The 14,007-nt window shown below is 39.1% G+C and overlaps 1 protein-coding gene across 7 annotated transcripts in view; it reads left to right on the top strand.

Annotated features, from left to right (window-relative positions):
• The window catches only part of NCKAP5 (NCK associated protein 5), a 531,557-nt gene that overhangs the window by 110,322 nt on the left and 407,228 nt on the right, over positions 1 to 14,007 (top strand). For 4 of the 7 annotated variants that reach the window (XM_068139094.1, XM_068139096.1, XM_068139095.1 and 1 more), the window contains exon 1: positions 11,395 to 11,660. The exons of 1 other annotated variant lie outside the window; for it this stretch is intronic. The gene's annotated coding sequence lies outside the window, so the exon portion shown is untranslated. Of the gene's footprint in view, positions 1 to 11,392; positions 11,661 to 14,007 lie in introns of those variants that run through there. 2 more of the 7 variants (XM_068139098.1, XM_068139097.1) reach the window with 1 other exon arrangement.

Here is a 14,007-nt window from a genome sequence, read left to right as displayed (position 1 = left end):
CTGTCACTTGATAAGTTTGGTATTCCAGGTAGAAAAATCAAATGGCTGCATATGTGTTTAAAATTTTGTTTTGGCTGTAGGGAAAATATTGGAGCAATGAGGACATTCTCACTAACCTGGAGATTAGAGAGGCCTTCTTGGCAAGCAGAAAACGCAGTTTGCTTGTAGTACCTGCATATACTTGCATCTTCTAGTTTTTACAGCCCTTGGTGTCTATTCTCTCCTTGATATAATTGCAAAATTCATATGATGATGTTCTGGAAGTTGTTCTTGGTGGAGAGGAAATACAGTGCCTAGTACAAACAGTGCCTTGTGAATGCTGAAGTTATCTGTCATTTAGAAAAAATGCAACTCAATAACCTATTTTTAGCACAGTTTCTGACAGTAGTGATTAAATACATATTTTTAAATCTTCACATCTTCTGGTACATAGTTCCCATGAAGTTACAGTGACATTTACTGTTTATCTTGCCAGCTACCTGATCATTGAGCCTTTCTGAGGAGGGGAGGAAAAAAGATACCAAGCTTGCTTGCTTTATTTTCTTCTATATTGTATGGACATTGTTTCAGCTTGGTCCTGGTTTTAAGTTTCTGGGTTTTAGTGCATTTCAGTGTTCTAATCCCTTCTCAATCTGTTCAGAGTCCGATGGCCAGGATTCTGAGTTTGGTGAAAATTTTCAGGTATGTTAGGTAGCAGGTGGAAACCACAGGTACTGAACAGTCCTACTGGATTCAGCAAAGGTGCTGAGAGTGAATTCAGGGGGTTCCTGGTGCTTCAGGTGAAGGGAAAAAAAACAAAGCTGAACTGTAAAGTTACTGAAAAATCATTAATAAATTACAACAAATAGCTACTCCACACCAATTCAATGTGCAGAAATTTCTAATGAGTGGTGAGACTGCAGAGTGGCAACTGCAGTGTCCTGTCTTATCTTATTTTGCAGTAAAACTTCAATGGAGACTGGCCTGAAGACTGTCTAGCTCAATGAAATTACTTGAATTTGAAACCACACTCAAGTGTAATGCTGAGCCTGTAATGGGAAAGAGAAAAATGCTTTATGGTAGATATTATTTTAATATAGTGGAATAGTTATGTTTCCCATCGAGTAAGAATGACTAGCATTACTTATGTTGATATTGGTTCAGGTAATTATAGTTAGATTATATCATGAAAGCACACAGCAGCATTACAGTGCTGGCTGAAATCCTGATATTCTGAAATCCTTTGAGTGGCAGAATGTCCTGGGTATTAATTGGGCCTCATTACAGAAGCAAAAAGAGATCTTGATATGTCCTAAGGCTGCATAACAGTAATTTCCATCTGTTTAAAGACATGTGCCAAAGACAGAGCACTGTAGAAATTATTCATGTCCAAGCTTCTGGGATGTTTGGAAGAGCTCAGAAGAGAAATTTTTGATATTGGGGATAATGAGCAGAATGGGTTTTATTTAAAATTCTTAGACCTTGACAATTTACCTGTGGCATCATGCAAGCAATACTAATTGATGATACACACTCATTTGCTGTAAGATACACTTCTGCACCCTGGGAACTGCTTATCTGTAATGTTGGAGGAGGAATGAAGCAGAACAGGGAGATGTCAGAGACGCTGTTCCAGATGTCTGTGATGGCTGATCTTTTGGTCAACATGGAAGACTTGATGCAAGTTGTTCAGCAAAGCAGTCTAGAACACAAAGTAGAGTGAGAATATCTGGGTTAGAACTGTAAAAGCTTCATTAGGTTTAGGTTGTTTAGGTGGGTTGGATTGGTTGATGGGTTGGACACGATGATCTTGAAGGTTTCTTCCAACCTGGTTTGTTCTATTCTATTCTATTCTATTCTATTCTATTCTATTCTATTCTATTCTATTCTATTCTATTCTATTCTATTCTATTCTATTCTATTCTATTCTATTCTATTTGTTCAGGATGTACTAAATATAGTAAGCAAGTGGCTCTGGCTAGTGTCAGCTGATCCCTTTCGTTAATGCATGTATCTGTGAGTCTATGAAAGTTAAGTATATAGCACCAAACTTTTGGAAGCCAGTGGGAGTTGCTCATCTGAAGTGCTAAGGTTGTATATGAAATCAAGGAAGCATGAGGAAAGACAGAGAATTGGGTCTTTTTAGACTGGAAAAGAGATGATGAAGGGGGATCTCATAAGTTCTTATAAATACTGAAAGGGTGGGTGTCAGGAGGATGGAACCAGTCTTTTTTCAGCAATGCCCAGTGACAGGACAAGGGGCAATGGGCTTAAACTTGGACATAAGAAGTTCCATCTAAACATGAGGAAGTGCTCTAAGGGTAACAGAGTCCTGAAGCCTGCTGCCCAGAGAGGTTGTGGTGCCTCCATCTCTGCAGACATTCAAAATCTACCTGGATGTGTTCCTGTGTGACCTTCTCTAAATGAATCTCCTTTGGCAGCAGGGTTGGACTCTATGATCTCCTGAGGTCCTTTCCAACCTCTGCCTTTCTGAGATTCTGTGATTCTATGGAACAGTCATTAGCAGCGCTGGTCAGTGTGCATGCACTGAAGTCTCCTGATCTTTGGGAGGTTTAATAAGACAGCTAACTGGCCTGAGCCCTCCCTAGGCCTTCCTTTGAACACAAAGTAAGAATGAGTCTGCTTTCTGTTATCACAGACCGTTTCAAAGTTGGTCAGCCTCAGAGCTGCTTAAATTCTTTCAGCTAAGAATGGTGAATCAAATGAGCACACACCATGAATAGAAAAGCCTTTTGAGGTTGTGACTTACATTGTGAAGATAAAACCTTTTCCTACTTTCTCTTTCCAAAAGCTGAAGGAAGACTTTGGATACTTCTGGTGGTCATACAGTAGTGTCATGCAGAGATAACTGAGCTGGCTCTGAACCTACTCAGTGGGCTGGGGCAGGATTTGTAACCATGCTTGCACAGGCTCTGCCAGGGGGTGCTTGCATTGTGCTCCAGGCAGGAGAGCTAATAGCCAAGTTCCTTTCCAGAACTAAAGCAACTTATTCAAAGCTACTTCAAACATTTCTGCAAGTCATTGCACCACACTATGTGAGCATCACCTAGCATCAGTCTTCTGTGCTTGTCTGCACTTTCCATAGTCACATATGTTGGCACAAAGGGAATGGAAAATGCAGCTTCATTAATTTGCTACTGTGCTACAGGACTTCATCATCTTTAATTCCAAATGAATCAAAATTTATCACAGATCTACTGTTGTCTATTAATCATGTTTGTGTTTATACTAATGTCACTGAGCAAAATTTGGATCATGAGATTAAAATAAACAGTCAATAACATGTATTGTGGGGGACACTGAAGGATTTTAGAAGATTTCCATGTTGAATGAGACCAAAAGTTGGACAGTTATAAATTTTGATCTAATGCACATGGAAGTCAGCAGCATCTGATAGCATTTCTCTGTTGCAATTGTTTCTTTTAACCATGAGTTCCCATTATACCAGCTCTTTGACATCAAAATTATTCAGTCATTATATTTTAATGTGTGGCATTAAGTAAGTTGGGTGGCAAGTTGTCTTCTCAAAACGACTGACATTTTTTTACCTGTGGGGAAGGAACAGCTGAACAGCTAGGAGGGAAATCTGCCAGTTCAGAAAATTTATTGTGGCTTACATAGCAGAGACGAAATTGTTTGGTTTTGAATGCTAGTTTGCTTTTGATGCTTTTAATCTAACTGAAGTCTTTATCATACCATTTGAAACTGTCCTCAGGGGTTGAGGCTATCACTGAAACTTGCAAAAGTAATTGATACTTATTCTGTGTTGTTCACTGTGTTTATATGATTACAAGATGAGCTTTTCCTCTTTTTATAGCATGCAATAAAATCTTCAGTACCATGGCAGAGAATGCAGTGTGATAAACCAGAACAGCCTTCATTTGAAATACCTGCTCTTTTCTATCCAGAGAAACAGAATGGAGGGCCTTTTCCTTGTAGAAAGACTAAGCAACTATCTCCTCACAAAAATAATCTTGGGCTGTTTCATCATCCTTTTTGCAAAGACACACTTTGGTCTCCTTCACTGGAAGGAGTCCAGATAGCTGTTACAAGTTGTTTTATTTCACAGATTTAAAGTAACCCTAGCATATGGTTGAAATCCTAGTGTTTGTGTTTACTACTGCTTTCTACTACAACCAGGAGTTTTCAATAGGACAGCAGAGAGGCTTGAGGAATTGCATTAAGGTACTTTTGGGTAAGACTTCAAGGTATTGTCCAGAGCTTTGTTGACATTATTTGAGCAGTAATTCCTAGACTTTAATTTCTTGATGGCTCTACTTGAGCTTTAAGCAAGTAGCTTACCTCCTGAGAGTGTCACCTTTGACATGGGTTAACTCTCTGTGGATCTTAGGGGTGTTAAGAGACCAGAATACTGGCATATTCAGATAGACTCTTGTTGATTATAGTCCCTCAGTAAAATGGAATGCTTTTGTTTCAACTTATATTGTATGTCACAATATGAAATTATATGGTATTAAAACTAGGCATGTTGTTGCAACTCTTACTTAGTAAGTCATAGACTGGTAGTGATTCCTCCCTGTTTTCTTTGAAGATAGAATTGAAAGACCCAAAGAGAACTTTAAATGATACTAATTTATCTCAAACAGTTTTAGGATCATTATTTTCTTACATCCTTTGGGAAAAGGTGGTGCTGAGTGCTGATTTGGGTCACTCTGTTTGACTACACATGACCTAGTGTGGTTAGGACCCATGGTGACACCAGTGTATTGTTTTCACAGGCATCATTTTGGCCAGTGATCAGAGCCACTTCTGGGTACTGATTAACTTCATGTGTATGTGCTTTGGCAAACAGCATGGATGATAGGACTGATCAGGTTGTTAGTAGGTCCTCATCAGGGAATCAATGAAACATGTGAAGGTAGATAGCAGGGGCAGGAGCAGGAATTGGCCTGTTTGTGGTTTCCCTAGTTTGATAAAGGTAGAAATAACAACAATTGCACATCACAAAAAGAGCTTCTTGTGGCAAGAAGCTGGGCAAGGGAGAAGGTAGCCTGGCAAGGGAGAAGGTAGCCTGAGTCAGTTCACTTGCTTTTCCTTCACAAGCGGCAATATATGAGGAAAAAGGAGGAAGGATATCTGTCACAGAGAGACACAGATTGTCATTTGGAGTGAAAACATGGAGATAGGTTTCCAAGTGGCTGAGAGGTAGATGGCAGCTCTTGATCTTTGTAGCATCCCTGTGAGAACTCTTTTTAATATTGTGTTATTACATTTGGGGTTAGGAGTGCCACGTGCTCGTTGTTTTGAGGGAACTGCTTGGGACTGCTTGTTATATTGTGGATTTGCATAATATGTTTAAAGGCAATTTAAATAAAATTTAATTCCAATTTATGTAACCTTCTCTGATGAATTTTTTCTCTTAAGAAGTTGATGTGCTGTTACCTCTGTGCCACACAGTGTAAGCCTAGAGCTTCCAGCCAGATTCTTATCTCCATCTGGTGCTTGCACATGGGAGGAAAGTTTATAAAGCCATCTGAAATAAATAAATTGTATTCCTTATTTGCTCTGTTTGATCTGGTTACCATCTCCTGTAACAAAGTAGAAGCTATGAAATCCTGTGACTGAGGAATGAAGAAAGCTATTCTGGTGCTTGCTCTCACTTTGGGAAGACAACCCTTCCTTTCATGCATGAAGGTGTGAAGATGGTGCAGGTTGAGGTTAAGCATCGAGCTGAGAGTGCAGAGCTGCATAGCTGGCAGTCTCTGGGCAAAAATTCCTGCTCTGACATGTTCAAAAATGTAACTGATTACTCCAATTCAATGGCCAGTTCATTGATTAGAAGGGCAAATGGGCTTCCATCCAGGAGTGCAGCAGAAAACAAACAGCTAGGCAAAAACCCAAGACTATTTAACTATCTGAAAGAGCATGGAGCTATCACAGCTGCTGCAGAACCTGTCACAACTTGGCTGCCAAGAAGCCAGATGCTTGCATCAGAGGAATGTGTGTTTCACAAGCTGATACCTCTGCTGACACAGAGCGACATGTCCAAAAAGGCAGGAGGAGAGCACAAATTAGTCAGCCTTCCCATTAGGTGCATGCCTTGCTGGAACACTGACACCTGTAGAAATACACATTTTAATCAGAAATTGATTATGGAAATAACCCTCTCCTTTTAATAAAGATCCATTTCAATAACCAGTGAGGGACCACTGTCCATATGTGAAGTTAAACACTGCATAACTGATTTAATGATTGGATCCATTGGAATCTAAATTTGCAGAGGCTTACCCATGTGATTAAGGGTATACCAAAGCCCCTGAACGTGCATTGCTTTGGGCCTGCTCCAGAACCCACTAATGCCATTGATTTCAATTAACTCTGGATAAGGTCACTGGTGGCTGAATCAATTGCTTGATTCCAGAAATAACAGGAAAGACAAAGAAGGAATAATGGCTTAACTCATGGAATTAATGAGAGCAAGTCCTATGTACGTATTCAGTATCAAGTGGCAGCACTCAAAACAGACTTTGTGTGATTTGCTTAATATCATATTTTACAATGAGGCAATTTATAGTGAAAGGCAATGTCCTTTAAAGATATCACATCAATTCTCCCCAGTGACTGATTTTCATAGAATTCTACTGAAGGAAAAACTATGGAACTGAAAAAGATTCAGAAATTGATTGCAAATCACAGCTATGTCTGGAAAAATTGTGCATGCTCATTTTAGTTCTCAGGTCATCTGAAAAGTTTAGATAAAACATTTCATTTTAGCCATTCGTTTTCCCCATATGTCAGAACAGCATGTCAAGGCTTCATCCTGACACTTAAGGACAGAATTTCCCATAGTATAGGATGTATTAGAGTAAATGTTGCTATATGAAAGTCCTCTTCTAGGAGTGACAGATATGGGGGAGCATGCAGATCATTACAGAAAGCTGTGTGGGAGCTGTGGGAGGGGGGAGTGCAGTGGTGCCAGGCATTGAGCACAACTGATGGATAATATCCCATGACCCTGCATGGAGCAGAATGACCAATCAGAAGGCAGTTATTGTTGTTATATGTTATTTGCTACATTCTCTGAAGCTTACATTCACAAATGTGACAGAGCAGAGAAGTATTGTTTGTTCCAGCAGTAAAACCTGCCTTTGCTAAAGACCTTTCCCCTATTCCTGACATGCAGGGGAAGTAAAAAGCTTTGAAAAATCACCTAGACAGGCTAAACTCCAAACTATCTTTGTGATCAAAAGCTTACCAGCCTGATCAAACCACTTCAACTGAAGGCCCTTTTTTGACAGTGAGTATCTGAGGAGATTCATACACCACCCCCACACACTTCCTTTTATTCTTTCCACATACTTTTACTTGATTCCATTGTTTATCCTCTCAGCCAGCTACCCCAGGCTTAGAAAAGTGTTTACTGTGTTAACTTGTGATGATCCAACATGCTTGTAGGTGTTTGATTTGTGAGACATACTTAGCTGTGTTGGTAAAAGTGAGAATAAGAGTCATCTTCTAAGAGCATTTTGCTCTTCAGTACACTGGTGTCATCTGGAAGAAATGTCCATGATATTTTAGGAATGAGCTCAAGACCTCCAGCCATGTGCAACTCCAAGGAGGGCAAATTCTGCAGCCTGCAATTAATTCAACTGTTTTTTAAAAGTTTGCCCTCCTGCTCTCCGAGTATTTATTGTGGGATGTAAATATAACTGGATTATATTACATTAATTTATATATTATATTAAATACAATCTGTTGGGATTTTAATATCCTGCAATTTAGTCCTTCTGGACTAAACTGCTCTTCAGTCTGTGAGCTCATCTGTCCTTGCCCCAGGAGTATAATCAGAGGGTAAACCAAGGCTTTTATTTGTCCTTCAGGCTCTCCATCTGAAGCTGTACTGAACCACACAGGACTTGCAGCACAATTAGACATTCTCAGGGGAAATAGCCTTTGCTCTTACCACTTCACTTTTAGCTTGTCAGGCTGTGAGTCTGATCACCTTATGCTGCAGCTTTATGGATCTATAATGAAAGTGGACCCAAGGGCCTGGAGTCTGAGCCATATTCTGCTCTTGTGCTGATAAGAAGCAAATACACACTTCAGGCGTGTGCAACTGTAGTACTTCTGCAGTGCTTCAGGAAGAATGTTGTGCAGTTTAGGTAACTCAATCCCATCTACTTACCACATTTTCTGAGATCACACTGTTGTTTCGGCTTTGTCAATAAGAAGGAACTTTCTAAGTTACTAATAAAGCAGAATCAAATGTAGACAGTGAACCTGAAGATAGCATGGATTTTCTATCACTATGAGACATGAAGCCTTTAACAGATCTTGACTTTACTGCCATAGGTTAGTTGACAAGCTTTACTAATATCTATGTATACTTAGATAAGGTTCTCATGTCTCATCATACTTGTTTGCCCATAAAAAATAAGGCCATATGAAGCTGAATTATTTCTTCAGATGCATCACTCATTTCAGCCTGCTGTGTATCAGTACAGGAGCAAATGCAGCTCATGGCTTCAACTTCTTTATCTTTTCATTCAATCCATGGCTAGTCAAGGACTGAATCTTGTTGTGACTTTTCTCCTAACAAAAGCCGTGGCATTCCTGCCAAAAATATGCTGTATCTGCAGCACAGGCAGTAGCTATATCTTATGATGACTTAGAATAGACATTAGATGGATAAATATGCTGACAGGGTGAGCTAAAGACCACTCCCTTAATAAGGGCTGTAATTTGAAGAATGCAGAATCTGTTTGTCCACCCGCATGGGAATTCTCCTCTCGGGGATAACAACTTCCTGGTTAAATCCACAAATCTCAGTACATGTTTCCTCACACATTTATTTGTACAAGATCCACCAGTTCTGAAAAGGATAGAGTTAGAACTTACTTTGATGGAAGTCTCCAAAATCTTTCTTCTGGGCAATTGAAGTCACTACCTCTGCAGTGCTGTGTGCCTAGAGATGTGAGCGGTGTGTCTGCTGTCCTGATCCTGCTCACCTGGGTGTTCTTAGCCTGGAAACACATTACCATTCTCTAGAAAGTTTAGTAATTGCTAAATTTTGCTAAAATAATATAAATTCATAAATTCTTCCTGGGAAGTGGCTGCAGTTTTCCCTTAGGCTTGTCCTTTTCTATTTAATTTTTATATATATATATATAAAAATTTAGATAATTTATATATATAATATATATATTTCTATTATATATAGTTTTTTATATATTTATATTTTTATGTATATATATAAAAATTAAAGCAATGTTTTCCTTCTTTTGTGAATCTATTCCTTTCTTCTACATGTGTGTGTCTGCATTAGTGTCATGGCACCAGTTTTGTTCCCAGGAGAGCCTGGAGTGCAACCTGTGTGTTGTAGTTATTTAATGTTTAGAAATACTTCTAATGGTTGGTGCAAAATAGTCTTTTTGGTCTGGGAAAGCACACTGTAAATCAGCATCAGATTTAAACAAAATATAACTCTTCTAATCTTAGGGGTGGGCTTATTGCTGCTGGAATGAGCTAAAGCTGTGTGGAGCTGTAGATGCAAGCGCACCATCTTGTCCACCTTTACTTAAATGAAGTAGCTGCACGATGGCACTTGTGAAGCTGGGACTAAAATAGTATGCTTTGAAATTTGTATTATTGAATATTACATATTAGTACTTATTACTCCCACAGCACACCTCATCTTCAAAGTCTTTTGAAGACTTCCTCCATCAAACTAGTAAGTTTAAGATATGAAACCTTGCTGACTGCAATGGAAGAGGAGGTCAGCTGAGTTGGGGTGGTAAATATCACTGATGGTTACACAGTTGTGGTGGGTTTAGCGGGTAAGGTAGAAGGCAGGGAGGGAGAAGCTGGTAGCTTCCCCTGGTCCTTGGCCAGGGGTGTTCTTGTGCTGTTTATTAATTGTAAATATCTGTATAGTATTGTAAATACTGTATAGTTTGTACATATTGATTGCATTCCATTGTAGAGTGCTTGTAAGTACAGCTTCATTTGCTTCTGAGTTGGTCTGGCAACGTTAATGTTGGGGGGGAAACTTCAACCTGCCACAATGGTACTACAGGAAGATTAGCCACAGAACTAAGTAAAGAGGATTTATAATTTTGTGCTTTAAAAGCACAAACGTGCATTTGAGAGGCAGCAAGCGGCAGAGGTGGCAATTGCCTATGTGAGCAGCTCCAGTGAGCTCAGTGGATCTTTGTCAGCAAGGTATTGCTGCCGCTCAGGGCAAGCACCACAAGAATCAGGCACCCTGTCATTAAAGCCACACAACTTTTTTTTATCAATATTCTTGCAGGCAAATGTGAGACCTTCTGCTGGTGCTGACTGCGCTTATTCAGGTGTATTATTGCATCTAGCGAGATTTACATCAGCTGAGGATCTCACCCCAGTTTGATTTGCTCTCTGTAAATACAGATAAAATTTGGGTTGATGCTCTCATGCAAAACATGGTAAAAACTTGGCTTCAGCTCCTCATTGAGCTCAAGTGTTGGTTGTTTTTTTGTTTGTGGAATGTGCAGTGTAGGGTGTTTGGATGCAAGTGGCCAGGTGTTTCCCAATACTGAAGCTCTTCATGTGGAAACGTGCACAGGTAACAGAACTTAATCTGTCACAGCCCTTAGTGGTGTTCATCCATCGTTTGAAGTTCTGACTTGAAAGGAGTGACTTCTGAGCAATCAAGGCACAGACTCCCAGCCCCTCTCTTTCAGCAGCCTCTCTCAATGACAGAGGATAGTTTCAGATTAGTAGCTGAATTAGTTCTCAAGTGAGTACCCTGTGGCACTACTTAGTCTTGGACCTCCATCTCGGAGACAGAAAGGTCAGTATCTGTGCCCTTAGCATATAGTGAATAACTATATTTGATGCTGTTTCTTGTTTTCTCATACTTTTGCCTTTGGCAAGTATGAGAGTTCTCTTCAATACACATTTTAACTGAAACTGAACTGTCTTGAATCTTGCAAAGATCATAGTTCTGTAATTTTCAAAATTAGGAATGAGTTGAAACTTCTGTTCCATCTTATTCAAGTCCCCTGCTCTGTGCTTTAAAGTCCATGCAGATTGCACTTCTAGTTACATATTTTTAAACAAACAAAAAATTGGGAGATTTCAGGGGTAAATTCCTTTAAAAGCACTGCTGACATTTGTAATTTTTCTTTTTCTCTCTGCACTCTTTCCATCTTGAAGCTGTTTAAGTTGTTCTTACTTTTCTGCTTTCCTTGCCAGCACAGTTTATTCATTCTAAGAAAACATCAGTTGGGTAAACAGAAGTATTTATGTGTGTAGCACTGCAACTCCTACTAAGATGCAAATTGTGCTGCAGGGAGGATAGTTTGTGCTTTTCTTTCCTCTTTGCTTTTCTTTTTTGACAGTCGGTTAATAAAGACTCAACAATAAGCAGCTGCCTGTGATGTCATTTGGGACTTTGTCCACAGAGCTTGTATTTACAAGTACTGAGCAACTACATAGCAGCAGCAAACCCAACTATCAGCAAACTTTATGTCTGCTGTTACTGGAGGACTTCAGTAGTGCTGTGGCTGGTGTAGAAAGCTAACTCTGTTCTTCTAACCACAGACTTTTAAAGCTTGATAAATAAACACTGGATAAACTCAAGAGAATTTCTGGACTGCAAAGACTTCTTACGGTTCTGAGTTCTCCAGGGCTGGCATGTTTTGACTGAACTGCTGCAAGTAAGACTTTTGCTGTTTTAGTGTTTTTATCATGTCTGTAAAGCTTATTTTCTCTAGGAGTGTGTCAGCATTGCTATTTGTAGTTTCGCTGTAATTAAAAGAGTGGCGAGTATGTAGTTGTTAGGAGTAATTACAGCCGTGTCTGAGTGTGGCTCAGCAACAGAGTAAAGGACAAATGAAAACTCGATTCTGCCTTTTGTTTGCATGAGATTACCCTGAAGTGGCTCTCTCTTTATTTAAGTGATGAAACTTTAAGATTCTTAGTCATGTGAGTACTGTCATTAACTGAACAAAACCTAATCTGCCTTAAGATTGTTCTTTTATCATTTCATGGTATTTATTTGAATACTCAAAATTAATTGGGATTTTAAAGATCATTTCTGTACAGCTTTTGGTACAGTTCCCTTTAAAAAAGGTTTGGTTCTTTATGCAGGCATTGATTTATAGCAAAACTTGACTATTTTTACTTTAAGCCCCTGTTCAATTTCTGGAGATATGTAAGTTTAAAAGAAAGAATCATACAGTGCTTTGAAATCTGACACCTTTGGGGATAAAATGAGTTGTCAATTATGTGAGAAACAGTAATTTTTTTTTTGTTTGTTTTGAGTGTTTGTGTTAGAAATCCAACAAATTGTGAAAGATCAGAGCAGGAACACAAGTAGAGTGGTAATATCTGTGAAAAAAAATGTTTCTATGCAGCCTGCTCTTTGTGGGACAGAACTATGTTTCTGACCACTGATTAACTGATTTTCAGAACAACTAGCTCTGATTGTCATGGAATTATTCTCATCTTACAGACAGGGAAACTGACTCATAGATGGGATTTATTAAAACTTAGTTTACCTGCCTCTAAAGCTGGTAACAAGCCCTAGGTCTCCTGCTTCTCATTTCAATCCTTCATCAGAAGCCCATTCTAAATTACTGCAATTTCAGTTATAGTGGCTTTTCCAGGGAGTAACCTGATCACAGTGTACGAGGAAATCTTTTATTACTGTTTACCTCTGTTTAATTATCTTTGTGGAAACAAAGCCCATTTTGAAGAATGAAATCAGAAAACTGTAACTGACAAGTATATGAGGGAAAATGAGTACAAATCAATCAAATAGGAATTGGAGGATTCCTCCTGAATTATTAGCATTATAGATTTTGCTTTCCTTTTATTGCTACTGTCTTTGTTTACAAGGCCTCTCAATCCTTACACAGCAACAGAGTTTTGGGTAGCTACAACTGCAGATGCCCTTCTCAAGTGACCCTGTTTCTACAGCAGATCAAAACCTGCCTGTCTCTTCTTTTGATGATATAATGTGGCTTGGCATGTCAAGATATTGTGTAACTTAGGAGCTGTTGTTCTGTCTTTGGAATTCTCATTCTCATGGGGGGGAAAAAAGCCCTAAATTTAATTCTGCATTGATGCCATGCAAATGGCAAAAGCTTCTGGAGTTTTAAATACACGTTGAATAAGAGCAGAGATTTATTCTTTAGGTGCCACCCTCTTTCTTCAGAAACAGTATAAACAAAAAGTTTGTATTTTCTTTAAAAGACCTTTTTCTAGCTTGGGTCCTTCCACTGAACACAAGACTGAAGAACAGAGGAATCACGATAGAGCCTTTCCCTGGGGAAAAAAGGAATGGGTTTTAAGGTTAGGTGGTTTGATTCCTACCACACTGACTCCTGTGGGCCGCTTTCCTTCCCTCTGTCACCTTGTGGCCAATAATGATGATATACTGCTGTGTACTGCTAAGGGTATTTAGACTTGTAAAGTATTCAGGTATCATTTTTGCCTAAAAAATCTACAAAATAATTAGAACAAAGTGTGATTAAAAAAAATGTTCAGGTCCCACCTAACTTTCTCACTTAAATTGATTTCAAGTGTCAATCTTACAAATGTGAATTTTACAGCATTTTAAGAGAACTCCATGGACTTCTCTGCTGTTGTTCTTGTGCATGAGTTGTGTATGAATGTTTAGAGGCTTAGGTTTAAACAGGTAGAAATCCCTCCCCAGTAAATGGAAAGTGATAGGCTGCAATTGCACTTCCACAACAGTCAAAAGCAAATCCTCAGCTAATTGCCGTAGGATCAGAATCGGACTATCAAAACCTGACGAGCCTGAGGGCATTCAATTTTCCTCTCTTATATTTTCTGTTCTCCCATTTACATTTTCATCGTTATATTCCAATGTAGCAAATAAGGATATAGAGCAAACTCACTTTGCAGCAGAAGGATTCCTGGATTAATTTTCCCTGGGTCTGAGAAACCTGCTGAAGGATACCACATATAATCTGATAACATTCTGGGATGGCATTAAAGAGGACAATTGCCAGCAGAATGTCAATTCTTTGGGCTTTC

The sequence above is a fragment of the Melanerpes formicivorus genome, unplaced genomic scaffold (genome assembly GCF_026170545.1).
Source record: "Melanerpes formicivorus ecotype bairdi unplaced genomic scaffold, bMelFor1.0.p_v2 SCAF_5, whole genome shotgun sequence".
In the NCBI taxonomy this organism is placed as follows: Eukaryota; Metazoa; Chordata; class Aves; order Piciformes; family Picidae; genus Melanerpes; species Melanerpes formicivorus.
The sequence above is the reverse complement of the archived record's forward strand: the minus strand, read 5'-3'. Positions and strand labels throughout refer to the sequence as shown.